At 47.4% G+C, this 19007-nt stretch overlaps 1 protein-coding gene across 2 annotated transcripts in view; it reads right to left on the reverse strand.

Annotated features, from left to right (window-relative positions):
- Window positions 1–19007, reverse strand: part of LOC135182285 (contactin-4) — a 434616-nt gene that overhangs the window by 377098 nt on the left and 38511 nt on the right. For both annotated transcript variants that reach the window (XM_064156172.1, XM_064156171.1), the window contains exon 2: window positions 790–834. The gene's annotated coding sequence lies outside the window, so the exon portion shown is untranslated. The remainder of the gene's footprint in view (window positions 1–789; window positions 835–19007) is intronic.

The raw sequence follows: 19007 nt of genomic DNA on the forward strand, positions 1-19007 counted from the left end.
TGAACATCAGTCCTACTCAAAGGCAAATTGCCCCTAAACACTCATTTCATTTGCGGAGATCGGCTCCACGGGTTGCAGCTTGGCAGGGCAGTTTGAGGAGAGGGCAAAAGGAACTTAGTAGGGATGCAGAGGAAAGCATAGCCAGAAAGACACAGCCTCCTGTTCCTGGCTGGACACTCTACAGAGCAAATGATTCCACACTTCAATCCATAGTTCATACTTTAATCCAGGAAATAAACCACCACGAGATAACTTCAGGATACAGAGGACAAACCCCACCTCTCGACTAACAATCTTGACTCCTTTGGACATTCAGGCTAAGATGCCATGAGGAGAATTTGACTTTCAGAAGCGTCACAGTTCTGTTTGGATAACTCAAGGGTAGATTCAACCAACCAATGATCAACTAAACACCACCTCTGAAAAAAAAACCCTCTTGACAAGAAAAAGAAGAGCCCAGAAAAAAAGAAACCCCACCACTGGTAACAGCTGAAGGCCCTTTTGTAAAGGCTTAGTCTTTAAAACAACAGTCCATTTGCAACAACAGTTTCCTCAGGAAGAGCTATTCCACCTTTTCTATCATCTTTCCAATGCAGAATTCCATGAACACAAACTACACACCCCAAGAACTTCAATCCAGACCCACTGTCAGCATACTGAGAAGCTAAGAGGTAATTATGTCATCAAAAGCATCAACAACATAAAGATTGTTTTTAACATCGTTGCATTGAACATCAAAGAGAAATCAACACCACCAAGGAACCAAAAGTAATATTAAAATGGTATTACCTTCTGCAGAGCATGACATGTAGACCTCAGTCAGACTTCCACTACCTGAAAGGAGAAAATCATAGGGAAAGTCAAGCCACGCTGCTATTTTTAGCCATTGTGTGCATTCATATCCACAGGCAGTTATTTTCTAGAAGAGAAAGCTATCTTTGCTACTTCTTAGTTTGTTTTTTTTTTTCTAAGTAGCACAAAATTGAGTCCTGTGTCCAGCTCTGGGCTCCTCAATTCAAGAGAGACGTTGAGACACAACAAGAATATAGAATGATGGAATCAGCCAGGTTGGAAGAGACCTCCAAGGTCATCCAGTCCAACCTAGCACCCAGCCCTATCCAGTTATCTAGACTATGGCACTAAATGCCTCATCCAGTCTTTTCCTGAACACCTCCAGGGTGTCACACAACATAAACACAGGTAATACAGTCAGTGTGTGTCTCTGGGTGCCTGTACTTTTCTCCCCAGCCTGCTTTCTGAGTAACTAATCCTTCTGCTTCCTAACCCCCCCGGCCAATCCTCCAAACTCACCTTACACATAAGGAAAAGTCTGGGATAAGGTAGAGGGGTGGAAAGAAGGTGGAAGGGTGGTTGGGAGCCCCTCCTGGCAACTCTGTTTTCTGGGAGGGCTGCTGTGTTTCTGTATTGCTTTTAGCTTGTCTATCTCTGCACAGAGCTGCGGGCACTGAGGCTGCCTCCCTGTACATTGTGCTATGCTGTGAATATAGCTTCATTCTTTAACTCCCAGCTTGGCTGAGTCTAGTCTGGGTGATTTCATACAGGAGGGGAGGGAGGTGACACCCAAACTGTCACAGGGACACACAGGGTAGGTGCATGTGGTACATATTCTCATTTCACTTAACAAGTATGTGCCATGCACAGCACGAAGTGAGGACCTGGTATGACACTTCTCATCCTGCACTTCAGCATCACAAAGGGAAAGGAGGCACAGGCTGGCTCGTCTGTGCTTTTACACAGCTCTGCTCACCGCCCAGATCTGCTGAAGGGGAGAGCTCTCTTCCAGTTCAAGAGAGCTGATGGGCAACAGGTGGGATCCAGCACCAGCACACAATACAGGCAAAGCTCATTTGTAGAGGAACATGCTTGAGGGAAGGCAGAGCCAGATGGAGCCCCACTGAAGTGAGCACAACGCCGGGTAGAGCAGATAAATATTTGACATTCAGAGCTACGCTAATTAGACGTGGAGAAGAAATGAAGGGCTTTGTACCAATCAAAATATTACTCTATTTACTCTAACTGTTCAACTTATCACTTCAGACAGAGAAAGTTTAGAAGGAACAACTCGCACAAGAAATGCTCCAATGCCAACACTGCTACATGTTTGAAGACACCTACGAATCCATGCCTTGCAGCTTGAAAACAAGAAGAAAAAGCCTCCAGCTTTTCCACATGGAAAATTCTGATCTTCTCTAGACTTGCCTACTCATCTCTAAGGTATCCCTGGGCTTGTGTGGGTGTGTAGGGCAGAAAGCCAAAGCAGAGGACAGGTTTCTTGCAACACACCTGTCACACAACCTGTCAGAACAGCGTTGCGGTTGGGTTTTGTTGCTCTAAATCCCTGTCATGCCTGCGTGCGTAATTGAGCTAAGATGAGGGTTTTCAGCACTGATGTGGGAGATTCTGGATCAAATCTTCACGTTTCTTTTCTCCCACAATCCCAGCCAAGTGCACTCACTACTGAGCTGTTACTGCTTTCTTCTGTTGGATCTACCCACACTGGTTGGATGCTCAAGCAGCACTTCTTGTAGAATCAGTCAGGGTTGGAAGAGACCACAAGGATCAGCCAGCTCAAATCCCCCTGCCATGCCCAGGGACACCCTACCCTACATCAGGCTGGCCACAGCCTCAGCCAGCCTGGCCTTAAACATCTCCAGGGATGAGGCTTCCACCACCTCCCTGGGCAACCCCTTCCAGGCTCTCACCACCCTCATGCTGATCAACTTTTTAACATCCAGTCTGAATGTCCTCATTTCCAGCTTTGTTCAATGCCTCTCAGTCCTGTCACTACCTGACATCCTACAGAGTCCCTCCCCAGCTTTCTTTTAGGCCCCCTTCAGATACTGAAAGGCCACAGTAAGGTCACCTCAGAGCCCTTTCCTCATCTCCCATGAGGGCATCTGATGTCCCATGGGTGCCAAATCATCCTAGGATAAGAGAACAAACCCCTCTCCATCATTACTTTTACTTCACAGCTCAAGCCAGCAGCATGTGCCTACTAACATCTTTCAGAGATTTCAGCTTCCAACAGCAGCAACACTTTTGAGGGCAACTGCTTAAAATGCTTTGCACTGACAGACAAGTATTGACTTAAACCAGGGAAGAAGTAAATTCAGGAGCTTTTACTTCCAATAAAGGATTTCATAGCATAGGGAAGAGGAGAGGCAGCAATGTGCTCTTGTTGTCAGAAGTCAATGCCTTCATGGGGTGCACAAAGAAGAGTGTGATCAGCATCCCGAAGGAGGTTTTCCTGCCCCTCTATTCCACCTTAGCGAGGCCACATAGAATCAACCTGGTTGGAAGAGACCTCATCCAGTCCCACCTATTACCCAGCCCTGTCCAATCAACCAGACCACGGCACTGAGGGAGGCTGTAGCCAGGTGGGGTTGGGCTCTTCTGTCAGGCACCCAGCAACAGAACAAGGGGACACAGACTCAAGTTGTGCCAGAGCAGGTCTAGGCTGGATGTTGTTAGGAAGTTGTTGGCAGAGAGAGTGGTTGCCATTGGAATGGGCTGCCCAGGGAGGTGGTGGAGTCACCATCACTTGAGACGTCAAAGAAGAAACTGGATGGGATACTTAGTGCCATGGTCTAGTTGATTGGCTAGGGCTGGGTGCTAGGTTGGGCTGGATGAGCTTGGAGGTCTCTTCCAACATGGTTGACTCTGTGATTTCCTTGCTGAGGCAAATGTCTTGCACAAACAGGAACCCCTACTTTATCCAGCATTCTCTAGCAGCCACGGCTGAGACACAGCACAGCTCTTGGAGCTCAGTAACATTTGAATCCTTGGCTTGCCTCTTGCTCATAAATTCAAACATTGTTATCAACACAATAGATTGATTATGGGAGCTAAATGGAAAAGACACAGCTTTCTGAAGCTGAAATATAAATCCAGGATATGTTTGTCACAGAAGCATTTCCTGCACATTTAAACACTGTTTAGTGAGTCAGCCAAAAAGCCTTTTTGCAAGTGTAATCTCCTTCATGGAGGTAAAGAAAAGCAACTCAAAAAGCCTAATCACCATCATAGCTCTCCCAGGGTTTGATAGGTTTAACTTCAAAAGCAAAATGCTGTCAAAATAGAGGTCCCATGTGCTTTATTACAGCAGCAAAGAAAGGGAAAATTAAGTATTGCAATGTGTTATTCTGAGCTAGCAAAATACCTTGGTCTTATCAAGGGATGAGCACTACACATGGCTACTGGATTTTTAGGCTCCAAGATGCTCTTTGCTCCAGAAATGGACAGAACACTGACCTGCATGAGTGCCTATTGATAATAAAACAATCTCTGGACATCACAATTCTTTGGAGAGATAGACCAAGAAATCTCCAAGTGGTGCACAAACTGAGCCTGGGAGCTATGTAACCCTTAAAACTCTTTTCTATTACTTAAAATAGGCTTCCATGCTCCACTGGAAAAAGCTCTGAACAAACTCCTCATGGAGTGTACGCAGAGAGGTGTTGAGGCTGGAAGAGACCTTAGAGATCAAGTCAAAGCACTCACCCAAAGCTCATAATCCCACCGCTACTGCTAAGCCACTGCCATTAAACCACAACCCTCAGCACCACATCCACAGAGCTTTGAAACCCCTCCAGGGATGGTGACTCCTCCACCTCACTGGGCAGCCTGTTCCAATCCATGAGAACCCTTTCTGGGAAGAAGGTTTTCCTAACATCATAGAATCAGTCAGGGTTGGAAGAGACCACAAGGATCAGCCAGTTCCAGCCCCCCTGCCATGCCCAGGGACACCCTACCCTAGAGCAGGCTGCCCACAGCCTCACCCAGCCTGGCCTTAAACACCTCCAGGGATGGAGCCTCAACCACCTCCCTGGGAAACCCATTCCAGGCTCTCACCACTCTCATGCTGAAGAACACCCAACCTGTACCTCCCCTGGCACAAATTGAGGCCACTTCATCCTGTCCTGTCACTTGCCACACATTGAAAGAGACCAACCCCTACCTTGATCTGAGGTTCTTTTTGGTAAGTGATGATCAAAATCACAGAATATTAGAGGTTGGAAGGGACCTCCAGAGATGCTGAGGGGTTTTGCCAGCCTGCAAATTCTGTGTTTCCCTGGGTGACAGAGGTTGCATCCCTGGAAACACTCAAAGTCAGGCTAGATAGGGCCCTGCGCAGATATCCCTGCAACCAAGGGTTGGACAAGATTGCCTTGAAGTGACCCTTGCAATCTAAGACATTCCACAACTCTCTGTGCTGTCCACCAGCCGTTACTTGCTGATGACCAAGAAGGGTCCACCAGAGCTGTCCAAACCCAGGTGAGACCTCCTGACACTTCTGTGCTTCTGCACTTTGTTCTCAAGTTTCCACCTGGCCAAGCACCTGCCTCAGCTGAAGGACACAGTGCAAAGGATATTGTTCAATGTCACATCTGAGTGATTCTTTGCATCAAAGAGCAGGCAGAAGTTAACAGGCTACACCCAGCAGCAAAGGGAGGGAGCCATTAGTTCCCCTTCATTTCTTGTCCCTATCACTCTCTTCTATTAAATCTTCCCTTCCTGGGATTGAAGTGCCAGAAGTGAAAATTACAAGTGATCAGAAATCCCTCTAATCACTTGCAACCAATTACAGAACACCAAATAGGAAAAGGTCAGCAGTTTAAAAAAGTAAATAAACAGAAAAGGGAGGGGAAAAAAATAATCAGGATCTGAGTAATTAATGTCTACACAACTTGCAGTAATTAGCCACTTTGATGATTAATTTCATGTCTCCCCATTCAGTTTTCATTTGAGGTGACAATTCAGGGCTCATTTGCAAGCCAAAGTCTGCATTCAGAGTCCCCTGGTTGCTGTAAACAAAAGGCCTTAAACATTTCCTGCTACTAAAGCATTTAAAAACTTTTAGTTAGATTATCTCCTACCACTCAGCACTGAGATCTTTTTATGACCTTCTGCCTTGAAGAATAATCTTCCTGCAACAAGATCAAACGCTTGCAACGCCCACAGCCTATCCTTGCTCCAGCTCCAGCTCCATCACCATTAAGTTGTTTGTTTTGCTCCTTTTTAATTTGTTCCCTGTCCTTGCAAGCCAGAAGACATTTGGGATCGCCCACGCACACCCCCAGCACCATGCTCTCCACAAAACAAGGTCTTCTGCTCTTGCTACCTTGCTTTGATACAAGGATTGCTAAGTTGCTAAGTCTTGTGATGACAGGATGAGGGGTAATGGGTTTAAATTGGCAGAGGGGAGATTCAAACTAGGTATTAGGAAGAAGTTCTTTGCAGTGAGGGTGGGGAAACACTGGAACAGGTTGTGGATGCTCCCTCCCTGCAGGTGCTCAAGGCTAGATTAGATGAGGCCTTGAGTGACATCCCTGGAGGTGTTCAAGAAAAGAGTGGACTATGGCACTTAGTGCCACAATCTGGTTGACTGGATAGGGCTGACAGATAGGTTGGATTGGATGAGCGTGGAGCTGTCCTCCAACATGGTTGATTCTGTGAATCAGTGATGGGCTCCTTACTCCAAGAGGAGGTGGAGAGGATTTACTGCTGCCTTCACCACTGACTGCTTGTCTCTTCTCCCTACCTTTCTTTGCACAGATGCTTATGACCTGTTCTAGTGGGAGGTGTCCCTGCCTACGGCAGGAGGTTGGAGCTAGATGATCTTTGATGTTCCTTCCAACCTAAGCCATTCTGTGGTTCTGTTACAGCACTAGGTCAGACTGCAGCCTCCATCCCTCTGTGCACTAAGGGGCTTGGGGGTTAAACATAGACCCACAGCACTTAGTCTTTTTTGGTTGGAAGACACCTCCAAGATCGTCAACTGCAACCTTTAACCCAGCATTGCCAAGTCCAGCACTAAACCTTGTCCCTTGGTGCCACATCCACACACAGCTTTCAGTCCCTCCATGGATGGGTCCTCCACTGCTGCCCTGCACAGCCTGTTCCAGCACTTGATGAACTTTCTGGAGAAGAAACTGTTCCTAAAGCATCCTTAGCACAACTTGAGGGCATTTCTTCTTGTCCTACCACTTGTTACTAGGGAGAAGAGGCCAATACAAGCTCCTTGTGGGGAACTGTAGAGAGCCAGAAGGGCTCCTCTCAGCCTCCTTTTCTCCAGAATAAACAACCCCAGTTCCCTCAGCTGCTCCTCACCAGACCTGTTCTGTAGACCTTCACCAGCTTTGTTGCCTTTCTCTGGGCCTGCTCAGTGTCCTTCTTGGAGTGAAGGACCCAAAGCTGAACCTAGATATGGCCTCACCAGTGCCCAGTACGAGGGAATAACCACATCCCTGGAACTCCTGGCCACACTATCACTGATCCAAGCCAGGAAGCTGTTGGCCTTCTTGGTCACCTGGGCACACACCAGTTCAGGTGAACTACACCCTTGGCTCTAGTGTCAGGCAACAGAACAAGAAGAAATGGCCTGAGATTGGGGCAGAGGAGGCTTAGCTTGGACATCAGAAACAAATTCTTTCCTGCAAGAGTGGTCAGGGACCAGCACAGGCTGCCCAGAGAGGTGGTGCAGTTGCCATCCCTGGAGGTGTTCAAGAAAGGTGTGGCCATGGCACTTAGGGACATGGTTTAGTGGCCATGGTGGGGCTGGGCTCGATGATCTTAGAGGTCTGCTCCAACAGAAGCAATCCTATGACTCTATAAATCATAGAATCAACCAGTTTGGAAGAGACCTCCAAGCTCATCCAGTCCAACCTATCACCCAGCCCTATCCAGTCAACTAGACCAAGTGCCTCATCCAGTCTTTTCTTGAAGACCTCCAGGGACAGTAAAAAAGCAATCCTATGACTCTATAAATCCCACCTGTAAAACCAGAGGAGCTCAATGTAGAACAGCAGATTGCTCCCCTCAGATGTGCACTAATCCTGTGACTGTTTTCCCTGCACCTAAATAGAAACACTACCAGACCTCAAGTGGGGTTGTCTTTTTGGCCCAGGGGGCAAGCTACCTCTTTGTCTTCACCTTTCAATTCCCCCTCCTGCAGCAGCACCCTGCAAAAAAAGGACTAGGGAATATTTTATCAATTTATTCTCTTGGAGTCTCTAGGTTATGGCCAGAAGGGGAAAATAAAGGCAAACTCTCTGCTGCAATGTAATCCATCCCCATTCAGGAGCACAGAAAGCTATTAGTCTGTGTCCTGGTGATACCAAGCCCTTTTCATACAAGCACTGGAACAAGCTAAGCTACGCAGCCTTGACATCTGTCACAACACAACAGGTGTCAAGGAGTCATTTATAATGGTGAGGGCTTTTTTCCCCCCCTTCCTCTCCTCTCCTTCCAGCAGTTCTAGCTATTGCTGCAGCATTAGGAACAAGTGGCATTGTTCTCAAGGAAAATTAGAGGAAAGAGAAAAGGAAATGTAGTAAACATAGGATTTACCAAAATCCTGTGGGTTCTTTTTTGTGTTTAATATTTGTATAAATTACCTTCCTGCCTTTCACTGCATTCTACTGCTGCAAACACCAGCTCAAAAACTTCCTCCTCTTTCAGTTCATCACTTTGCCATGATGTATCAGCCTTGCTTTCCAGCATCTGAAGGGGGCCTACAAAAAAGCTGGGGAGGGACTTTTTAGGCTGTCAGGGAGTCACAGGACTGGGGAAAATGGAGCAAAGTTGGAGGTGGGGAAAGTCAGACTGGATGTGAGGAGGAAGTTCTTCAGCATGAGAGTGGTGAGAGCCTGGAATGGGCTGCCCAGGGAGGTGGTTGAGGCCCCATGCCTGGAGGCGTTTAAGGCCAGGCTGGGTGAGGCTGTGGGCAGCCTGCTCTAGGGTAGGGTGTCCCTGGGCATGGCAGGGGTTTGGAACTGGCTGCTCCTTGTGCTCCCTTCCAACCCTGATTGATTCTATGATGGCTTCTCCATGATTAAGTCCTGTTTATCTTAATCACAGGATATCAGGGGTTGGAAGGGATCTCCACAGATCATTGGGTCCAACCCCCCTGCCAGATCAGGACTATATATATCATCTAGCACAGGAACACATCCAGAGAAGGCTTGAAAGTCTCCAAAGAAGGAGACTCCACAACCTCTCCTAGGGGCCTAAGCCAGTGCTCTGTGACCTTTACAGCAAAGAAGTTCCTGCTCAGGTTGACCATTGTCCCTTGTGCTATCCCAAGGCACAAGTGAGCAGAAGCTGTCCCTGTCCCTTCCTTCCTCTCTCCCAGCCCTCAGATATTTAGAGCCATTGATCAGATCCCCTCTCAGTCTTGTCCTCTGCTAACCACTCTCAGGGCTCTCAGCCTTTTTTCAGTGGTCCAGTCCCTTCAGCACCCTTGTAGCCCTCTGTTGGGCTCTCCCAAGTAGGTCCCTGTCCCTCTTGAACTGGGGAGCACAGAACTGGATGCAATATCCCAGGTGAGGTGTCACTAGGGCAGAGTAGAAAGGGAGCAGAACCTCCCTCAATCTGCTGGCCATGCTCTTCTGAATGCACCCCAGGATGCCACTGGCCTTCTTGGCCACAAGGGCACATTGCTGTCAGTAGCTGACCATACAAATCAAGTGAAAAATTAAGGGAAACAAAAGCATTTTTCCTTAGACTGGCCCTGGAAGCTGATGGGGTAAGCATTCTACAGGTGTAACTCAGCATGGTGTAGCTGTAATGGTCCCAGCTCACATTCACTACAAAATACCTTCTCCAGCATTTAGGCTGACCAAGTTGGGGATGCCCATAGAAGGGCAGCTGATGACATCTAATCAATGTTTAGTCAAGTAATTAGTATGACTACATTAATAGAGGTTGTGGGATACAGGGAAGAAAACATCATGCAGCTCTTGATCCTTCCACCTACCTCCTAGGTAACTTAAAAGTATCAATGAATCATAGAATCATGGAATCAGTCAGGGTTGGATGGGACCACAAAGATCATCTAGTTCCAACTCCCCTGCCATGGGCAGGGACACCCTAACCTAGATCAGGCTGGCCAGAGCACTAGAATTTAGCTCTAGAAATGAGGATGTCAGCACCAGGGCTGTGTCACTGGTGACCTAGCAGAGCACAGTCATGCCCTCAGGCTGTGTTTTAGCACACAGATAATTTGTGTTATTAGAAGAGGGAGGCCAGGCTTGTTTACACAGTGCCAGCCAAGCACACCATCACCTGCAGCCAGTCCTCTTCAACATCTTCATCACTGGCATTGATGAGGGCACAGAGTTTGCTCAGCAAGTTTGCTGTTGACACCAAGCTGGGAGGTTTGGCTGATACAGCTGCAGGCTGTGCAGCCATCCAGAGAGACCTGGACAGACTGAGAGCTGGGCACAGAGGAACCAGGTGAGGTTCACCAAGGACAAGTGCAGAGTCCTGCACTTGGGGAGGGATAACAAACTACACCAGTACAGGCTGGGAGGTGACTGCTGGGGAGCAGCCCTGTGGAGAGGGACCTGGGGGTCCTGGTGGAGAACATCCATGGCACAGCAATGTGCCCTTGTGGCCAAGAAGGCCAATGGGATCTCGAGGTGTATTAAGAAGAGTGTGTCCAGCAGATCAAAGCAGGTTCTCCTTCCCCTCTACTCTGGTGAGACCTCATCTTGAGTACTGCCTTCAGTTTCAGGCTCCTCAGGGAGGGACAGGGATCTGCTGGAGAGGGTCCAGCCAAGGACTATGAGGATGATGAGGGGAGTGGAGCACTGCCTGGTGAGGAGAGGCTGAGGGACCTGGGGCTGCTCAGTCTGGAGAAGACTTAGAAGGGATTGAATCAATGTCTATATAACTATCTGAGTGCTGGGGGTCAGGAGGCGGGGACAGGCTCTGCTCACTGCTCCCTAGGATAGGACAAGCAGCAATGGATGGAAGCTGCAGCACAGCAGGTTGCAGCTCAACACAAGGGGGAACTTCTTGTCTGTAAGGGTCCCAGAGCACTGGAACAGGCTCCCCAGAGAGGTTGTGGAGTCTCCTCTGGAGACTTCCAAGGCCTGTCTGGATGTGTTCCTCTGTGATCTGTGTTAGATTGTGTGGTCCTACTCTGGCAGGGGGGGTTGGACTCAAATGACCTCCTTGGATCCCTTCCAATTTCTAACATCCTGTGATCACCCTCCACAGATGCTAAAGCTGCTGCAGGTGGAAAGAAGGCTGAAAAGTTCTTTCATCTTTTTTTGGTGAGAGCACAACTTTCAATGACAGTGAATAGAAATCCCAGCATTTGCCAGTTCTTAGCTGCTCAATTCTTTTCTGTTCTTAGTTGCAGGTACTCCTGCCCTGATCTGTTGGCACCTGACACACAGCCAAGCGAGAGCTAAGGCCACACTTCAGTAAAAGGAGGACATTAGCAGTGACATCCTTTCCAAAGGCTAATACTCCAAGCAGCTTCATTTTGATGGGGTGATGGTCTCTTAAGATGAAGCAGCCCACAGGGTAAAGGAAGGAGATCAAAACAAAGGAGAAGGCCTGAAAGCCACAGACAGACCTGCTCAAGAATCACAAACAACCCCACCTGCCCAGACAAAATCCTGATCGTGGAGGTCAAAACTGCAACTTGGCAACTGTGACTGCCAGGAAGCAGCCAAACACACCATGCTAGCAGAACACCTAGAAGAGCAAACCTGCTCCTCAGCATGGCTAGGTCCCATTTTAATCCCACTGATAACCCAGGGATCCGAGATGGCTGCAGGAGAGTTACATTACAGTGCTGTGCACAAGGGCAAAGCACCCAGGATCTCAAAAAAAGGAAGCAGCAAAACACAAAGGATGCCTGGTTCTAAATTAAAGCAAAAACCCCAAATTTAACCTATTTATTTTGGAAGGAATTAAAAAAGAAGTATAAAATCACACCTTTGCTCATTAAAAAAAAATGGGAGGAGGTTTTGACCCCCTACAAAGGAGTGGAAACACCACTTAGCATGGTTGGTATTAACAGCAAGGGTCAACATTCACACTTGGCCAAGACACTCATGAAGAGAGCTTTTAGTATTTATTTCCTAAGCCACAGAACCCAGGAATGGTGGAGGGTATAAAGAACCTCTGGAGAACATCTAGCCCAACCACCCTGCTAAAGAGGGCTCATCCACAGCAGGCTGCCCACAATCACCATTTCCAGGGTGGGCTGGAATTCCTCCAGCAAAGGAGACTCCACAACCTCTCTGAGCAGCCTGCTCCAGGGCTCCAGCACCCTCACACCAACAAAGTTTATCCTTCTAAGCAGAACTTCTGGGTTCCAGTTTGTGTCCAATGCTCCTTATCCTATTGCTGGGCACCACTGAGAGGAGTCCAGCCTCAGTGGGACCTCTGTCCTTTAGCCACTGAGCAGCACTGAGAATGTTCCAAACTTATGCTCTTATTTTCCACTTCATGAAGATGCAACTGAAACCTTTCCAAATGGCAGCACCTCTGCATCCCACTCAAACAGTGGCGTAGGAGGCAAAATGAGAGGTCACAGAATGGCATGAATTGAAAGACACCTCCAAAGGTCATCCAGTTCAACCCCCCTCTGCAGTAAGCAGGTCCACAGCCATGGTGGCGAGAACAGCATCCTGGGCTCCTGGATACCACTCAGCCTATGCTTAGGAAGCTTGAGGAGTTTGAAGCAGCATTTGATCCCCTCCCAGCAGCTCCACCTCCTTAACTGCAGCCTCCACAGCAAAATAGCCAGTTGGATAATTACACTGACTAATAATCAGTGGTTGGTGGAACAAACAGATTTGTTGTGGCTGCCAGGCCATGACTGGTGATGAGAAAATACATTCTGAAAGCCAAAAGGAGAGCTTTCCATGACATGGAAACATCTCCAAGTAGGAGAAGATGCTCACAGCACCTAATATAATATTTTAACATTCAAGATGTACATGAAAAGTATAAATTATCTAAGTGTACACTTAAATCAACAAGATTCCTCAGGAAAAACACCACCATCTCAGCAAGAGATAAAGGAGCTGTGGGGGGCAAGAGGCTGGGGCCAGGCTCTGCTCAGTGGTGCCCAGGGACAGGACAAAGGGCAATGGACACAGAATGGAACCCAGGAGGTTCCCCTTAAACAAAAGGGAAAGTTGTTGGTTGTGAGGTTGCCAGAGCCCTAGAGCAGGTTGCTCAGAGAGTTTGTAGAGTCTCCTTGTGTGGAGAGCTTCCAAGCCCAGCTGGGTAGTGTGATCCTGAGTGAACTGCTGAGGGTGCCCTGCTTTAGCAGGAAGGGTTGGACTGGATAATCTCCAACTTCCACCACAGTGACATTCTGTGACTTGGTTTTCCTTAAAGAAAGTAGTTGTGATTTTTTGTTTTGAGGTTGTTGTTTTCATTTGAGTTTCTTTTGCTTTAAGGAAAAACACAAGGAATAAAAAGCTTAGCATTCAGCAGGTAAGCCCATTTTCCTTGGCTCCTAGTTTTCTAGCCAGCTCAACTTAAAACACAGTTTAGAAATCATATCAGTGTCAAAACCAATGCTGTCTCTTCCCTTTAATTCAACTTGAACCTACTGCCCAAACCTGGCAGGTAACATTAGGGGTCCTGCTCTGATCCAGCTGGAATCCAGTGCAGATGATGCATTTCCCCACCCCTTTCCTCTTGCAAGAGTCAAGTCCAATATCTCCACCTTCAAAGTCATTATTCTATCGATATGCTGAATTATTGAGTAGGCAGCTTGACTTGACTCTTTTATACAGGTCATAAACTCCCCAGTACACCTTGGCTAGCATTGCCATGGAGTGAAGCTGCTCAGGGACTAAGCCACACACACATATATCCTGCTTGCACTTAGACACCACAGGACTGACCATATTTGATCTAGCTTTGTAGAGATTTTATGCTTATTTTGATGACCAAACTCAATCCCCCACCCACCCTGCACAAGCCTTACCTTGCTATTTACACACTTGTATATGAACACTGATCGCAGCTTTAGAATATCTATGCAACATTAAGGGTATCACTTAATCCTCCAAGGCTAAGCAGCTTATGAGCAGCACTGGGCTGCCTCAAAATTAGGACTGAAGGATGTCAGGGGTTTCTTTTGGGCAATGAGTCTTGGTTGTTCACCCCCAGAGCTTTGAGCAGCTGATCAAGGAGCAAGCAAATTGGCTGAGTACCTAAAAGGTCCCTGCTGAAGAGATTTGTGGGGGGAGGAAATTAACCCCCCAAACTAACTAGAAGCTTATTTACTAGATAAGATGCTGCTATATCTTTTTAACATTCCCTTTATGTGCCTAGCAAAATGCACAGAAATAAATAGGAGGGAAGGAACAAATAAACACAACAGAAAGGAGAACAACAGGAGGCAGAAATCAGCAGCGCAAAAAGCGCCAGTGAAAAACACTGTAAAGCTGTGCTGCAAAGAGTAAATCCTCTTTATCTACTGCTGCTACAGCTCAGCAGTGGAAAACACTTTTCTCAGTCCTTTTCTCTACTTTGAGCAGGAGTTCCCTAACAATACCCTCTGAGGTTTTGACCATCCTTAGACCTCAACTGACCACTATGTGCTGTACACAGCTTGTGACCTGAACATGCAGATAAACATCAAGTATGGTCTCAAAGCAGTCCCCAGTGAGTCAGCTCTGAGATGCTTCTGAATAGAGATTAAGTCTAATAATCCTTATTTACATCCATGAAGAAACCAGCTGATATCAGAGACCACCTTCCAGAGGTCAAGAGCATGCAAAGTGCTTTGCAGGACTCATTAGCTTCAAGCCTTCTCCAATTGACATAGTAGGAGCTACTCCTACCATTGGCACACCTGGAGACCTCTCAGCACCTCATGTTGGTTAATTCCTGTATCAGGATTTGTGTTTCTTGTGTCTAAATGAAGGTGCCTTGTCTGCAGGACACTAAGCAGCAGGTCAGTAATTAATTCCAGCTACTGCAAACTGAAGCATTATCTATGTAACAGCATTCCTTTTACCAAGGGAGTCATGCAGGAGATACTGGGGTGAAGAAGATGAAGTTCTGACAAACAGAGGTGCACACAAACATAAAGCTTAACCCTGCTTTTTGACCAGAGCAATTTATCAACCCTCTGCTTCATCTTCAGAAAAAACAGGCACTCCTTTCAAGAAAAAAGTCTAACCCCTCCATTTTCTACAACTCCAAAAAGCCTTTAGCCAGCACAAGGTTTCCCTGAGCAGGGCAGCAGGACACCCAGGACTCTCCCAATTTACCATGCACAGGTCCTGGATCCAATGTATCCAGACAGTATGAATCTGACAGTGGCATGCCCGGGAGCTATTCTGTTAAATGCAGAAGCAGCAAGGGGAAGTCAAACAACACTTTGCCTTGAGCAGACACAAAATCCTTTACTAACCTCAGGAGACCAACCAGCAACGCAAAGAAAAACAGCTCTTCATTACCAAGGCACCCAGCAGCTCCAGCCTGAGAAGACAGGGACTATCCCAGGAGATAATACCGTCCTTCCTGCAACTCAAAGCTGGCTTATGAATCCCAAATACTCCCCCCAGATCTTCAGGTTAGAGAAGCACAAATGCTAATGAACAGGCCTTGAGCATGCAGCAGCATGGGGCACCTCCCTTCTCCTTCAAATCCCTTCCCAGCAGACAGCTTGCAGCTCGCCTAACGAAGCAAAGACTTTTTTCCCAGAGCTGTTGGAAACCCAAGGGATCCTTTCTGCTACAAAAAGCCTCTACCTGGATCTCAGAGATCCTCTGTTATGGTAATGCTCAGCAAACATTCCATCTCTTCTAAAAGGACAAGTGCTGGTGGATGGGATGGTGAGAAACAGGCTGTGACTGTGAAGTCTGGCTTCAGTGTGACTCTAAGTGGGGTGATGGAGGAGCGAGGAGAGCAGCAAGGGGAATAAAATTACCATTACTAGTAGTGGACATGAAAGCCACCATTGCCCTTGATGGCATTCATAAAGTACACCCTTAGTTGGTATTACTGTAATAGGGTAATATTTTCTGTTAGAGCTGCTACATGGAAAGCATTCATCCATGCCAGGAGTGGAGGTCACTGTCTCACTGCTGCCTCACAGCCTGTGCTGGCATTTCTCCTTCAGAGACCCAACTCTCCTATCACCAATTCTCTTTCTCAGGAGGTGGGGCAGGTCAGTGTCAGAAGACAGGGAAAATACCTTAAAATGGGAGATGAACACAGACCAAAAGCAAAATGCAATTCCCTGTGCTTAAGCTTGTGGGAACACATCCAAAGGAGACCCAGTTCTGTCTAGACAACAATTTTGGCTATAGAAACCTTTCTTTTTTTGGTGGCCAGCGACAGGACAAGAGATATGGGCACAAACTTGAGCACAGGAAGTTCCACTTGAATAGGAGAGGAATTTCTATACTTTGTGGGCGGTAGAGCCCTGGAGCAGGCTGCCCAGAGAAGCTGTGGAGTCTCCTTCTCTGCAAAGATTCCAAACAGAATCACAGAACGTTAGGGGTTGGAAGGAACCTTGAAAGTTCACCCTGTCTAGCTCCCCTGCCAGAGCAGGATCACATAGAGCAGCTCACACGGGAACACCTCCAGGTGGATTTTGAATGTCTCCAGAGAAGAAAACTCCACAACCTCTCTGGGCAGCAGTGAAAAAAGTTCTTCCTTACGTTCAGGTGGAACCTCCTCTGCTCCAGCTTGTGCCTGTTGCTCCACTAGACACCAGAGAGCAGAGCCTGGCTCTGTCCTCCTGACACTGCCCTTCCTATCTTTATCAACATGAATGAGGTCACCCCTCAGGCTACTCCCTCAGCCTCTCCTCATAAAGGAGATGTTCCACTCCCTTCAACACCTTTGTGGCTCTGTGCTAGAATTCTGAGCAGTTCCCTAAGGTCCTTCTTCAACTAAGGGCCCGAGAACTAGGCACAACATTCCAGATGTGGCCTCACCAGGGCAGGGTAGAAGGGGAGGAGAACCTCTCACAACCTACTAACCACTACATTAACCCCAAGATGCGATTGCCCTGCCCAGCCATTGTGCTCTGAGGCAAGGTACTGTGGGTTCCCTTGCTTTAGCAGGGGGGGGTTGGACTGGGTGATCTCCAGAGATCCCTTCCAATCCCTATCGTTCTGCAAGTTCTATGCAAAGGAAGAGAAGCCAAAAGATTTGCTCTCAAGTGCAATTACTTTAACACCCAAAAGCATCACTTTCTTTCCAAGGTCTAAACAAGCGCCCGCAATTACCTGCTAATTACTCACAATTAAATTGCAGTGCAAATACGGCGCCGCACAAAGATAATCAGATGGTGACTTCTACAACGTGAATTAATTGATAACAGGAGATTTACACTTGCAAATTAGGGTGATTACATTTCGGAGCCTCTGTTAGGGGGTTGGGTATTACACAGGGTTCATTGCTGAGCTTTCTGCTCCTCGGAACTGAGGAACAGCGGCAGCCACTGCCCAGCTCTGGGGGGGAAAGGGAGGAAGAGGTGGCAATGCTCTAAGTCAGCATGCACAGACTGGGCCGTTGTTTCCAACATAAGTATCCTACAGAATTCCCAGCCCTATCTGCTATTTGAAGCATTTGTCATGCTGCTTGTAATAGGTTACTTAGTTCTGACCAGCTTCAGAAAGAGAGATTCCTCCACTCTTATTGTGAGGCTTGATGGGACTCCGGGTGATCTGATCTAGTTAAGGATGTCCCTGCTCACTGCAGGGAGGTTGGACTAGATGATCTTTAGAGGCACCTTTCAACCTGGGTCATGGCCATGCTATTTCACTGGAATTTGCTGGAGCATGTCCTGAGAAGGACAAAAAAGATGATCAAGAGTCTAGAGAATAAGGTTAGGAAGAATACTCTAGAAAATAACTTTAGGAGGAAGTTCTTCACAGTGAGGGTGGTGAGACACCAGCACAGGTTGCCCAAGGAGGTTGTGGAGCACAGAATCACCCAAGGTGATCTTTAATCACATTCTGTGCTTCTGTGCTCCACAACCTCCCTGGAGGTGCTCAAGGCCAGGCTGGATGAGGCCTTGAGTGACCTGTTCTAGTGGGAGGTGTCCCTGCCTATGGGGGGGAGGGGGGGTTGGAACTGTCTGAGCTTTGAGGTCCCTTCCAACCTAAGCCATTCTATGATTGCAAGTCCTATGAGGAGCAGCTGAGGGAACAGGGAAGAGGAGGCTGAAGGAAGACCTCATTGCTCTCTACAACTCTCTGAAAGGAGAGTCTCTTCTTGTTAACACTGAACAACAGAATGAGAGCAAACAACCCAAATCATAGAACAAAACAGCTTGGAAGAGACCTACAAGATCACCCAGTCCAACCTATCCTGTCCAGTCAACTAGACCATGGCACTAAGTACCTCATCCAGTCTTTTCTTGAACACGAGAAGAGATTTAGGTTGGCTATTAGGAACAATCTCTTTCCTGAAAGAGCAGTCAGGCATTGGAACAGGCAGCCCAGAGAGGTGGAGAAGTCCCCATCCGTGGAGGTGTTCAAGAACTGTATGGACAGGGCACTTGGGGACATGGTTTAGTGGCCATAGTGGTATTAGTTTGAAGGTTGGACTCAACCTTGGAGGTCTCATCCAACTGAAAAAATTATCTGATTCTGTGATTTTGGTTCCCTCTCCTCCACCTGGTGCCACTCACGTGGCCATCTACAGCTCTAACTGCAAACTGTTTGCAATTTCACACCTTCCAAACCCTGAGGATTTACTCATTTCACTAAGATGCAGAAGGCAAATCTACACCCTCTTCAGAAAATCCCAGCAGTGGGTGGTTTTGCTGCCTGATGGGAATGTGTTTGTCCTGTTCTCAAAGGCTGTGTGTGTCTCTGTACTTGTGTTTGTGTTATTTCAGAGCATCTGCCTGTTGCCCCCAGCTCCTGCTCAAAGAAGGATGTTTCTGCTGGCCTGTGGTTATTTGCTATTGACTGCTGTTTGAGGCTGAAGGTTTCTCTCATTACTTGATACCAATTCAGCCAAGATGCCAATTCAGCCACGCTGGCCTCCCAGTAATATTTGTTTGTTCTTTTATTAGTGCCTTGTTTTGAGCATAGGTTTTAGTACTCATCCTGTTCTGTGATTTGCCAATTGGAGATGATGTGAAGCAGCTTCATGTGGTCAGCAACCCACTGTCAAGTCTAGAGTTCAGCTCTGCTCTAAAGACTTCCAAGGTTTTGAGATGAAGTACAACTGATAGGAAAATTGTATAA

This window comes from Pogoniulus pusillus, chromosome 16 (assembly GCF_015220805.1).
Source record: "Pogoniulus pusillus isolate bPogPus1 chromosome 16, bPogPus1.pri, whole genome shotgun sequence".
Taxonomy (NCBI): domain Eukaryota; kingdom Metazoa; phylum Chordata; class Aves; order Piciformes; family Lybiidae; genus Pogoniulus; species Pogoniulus pusillus.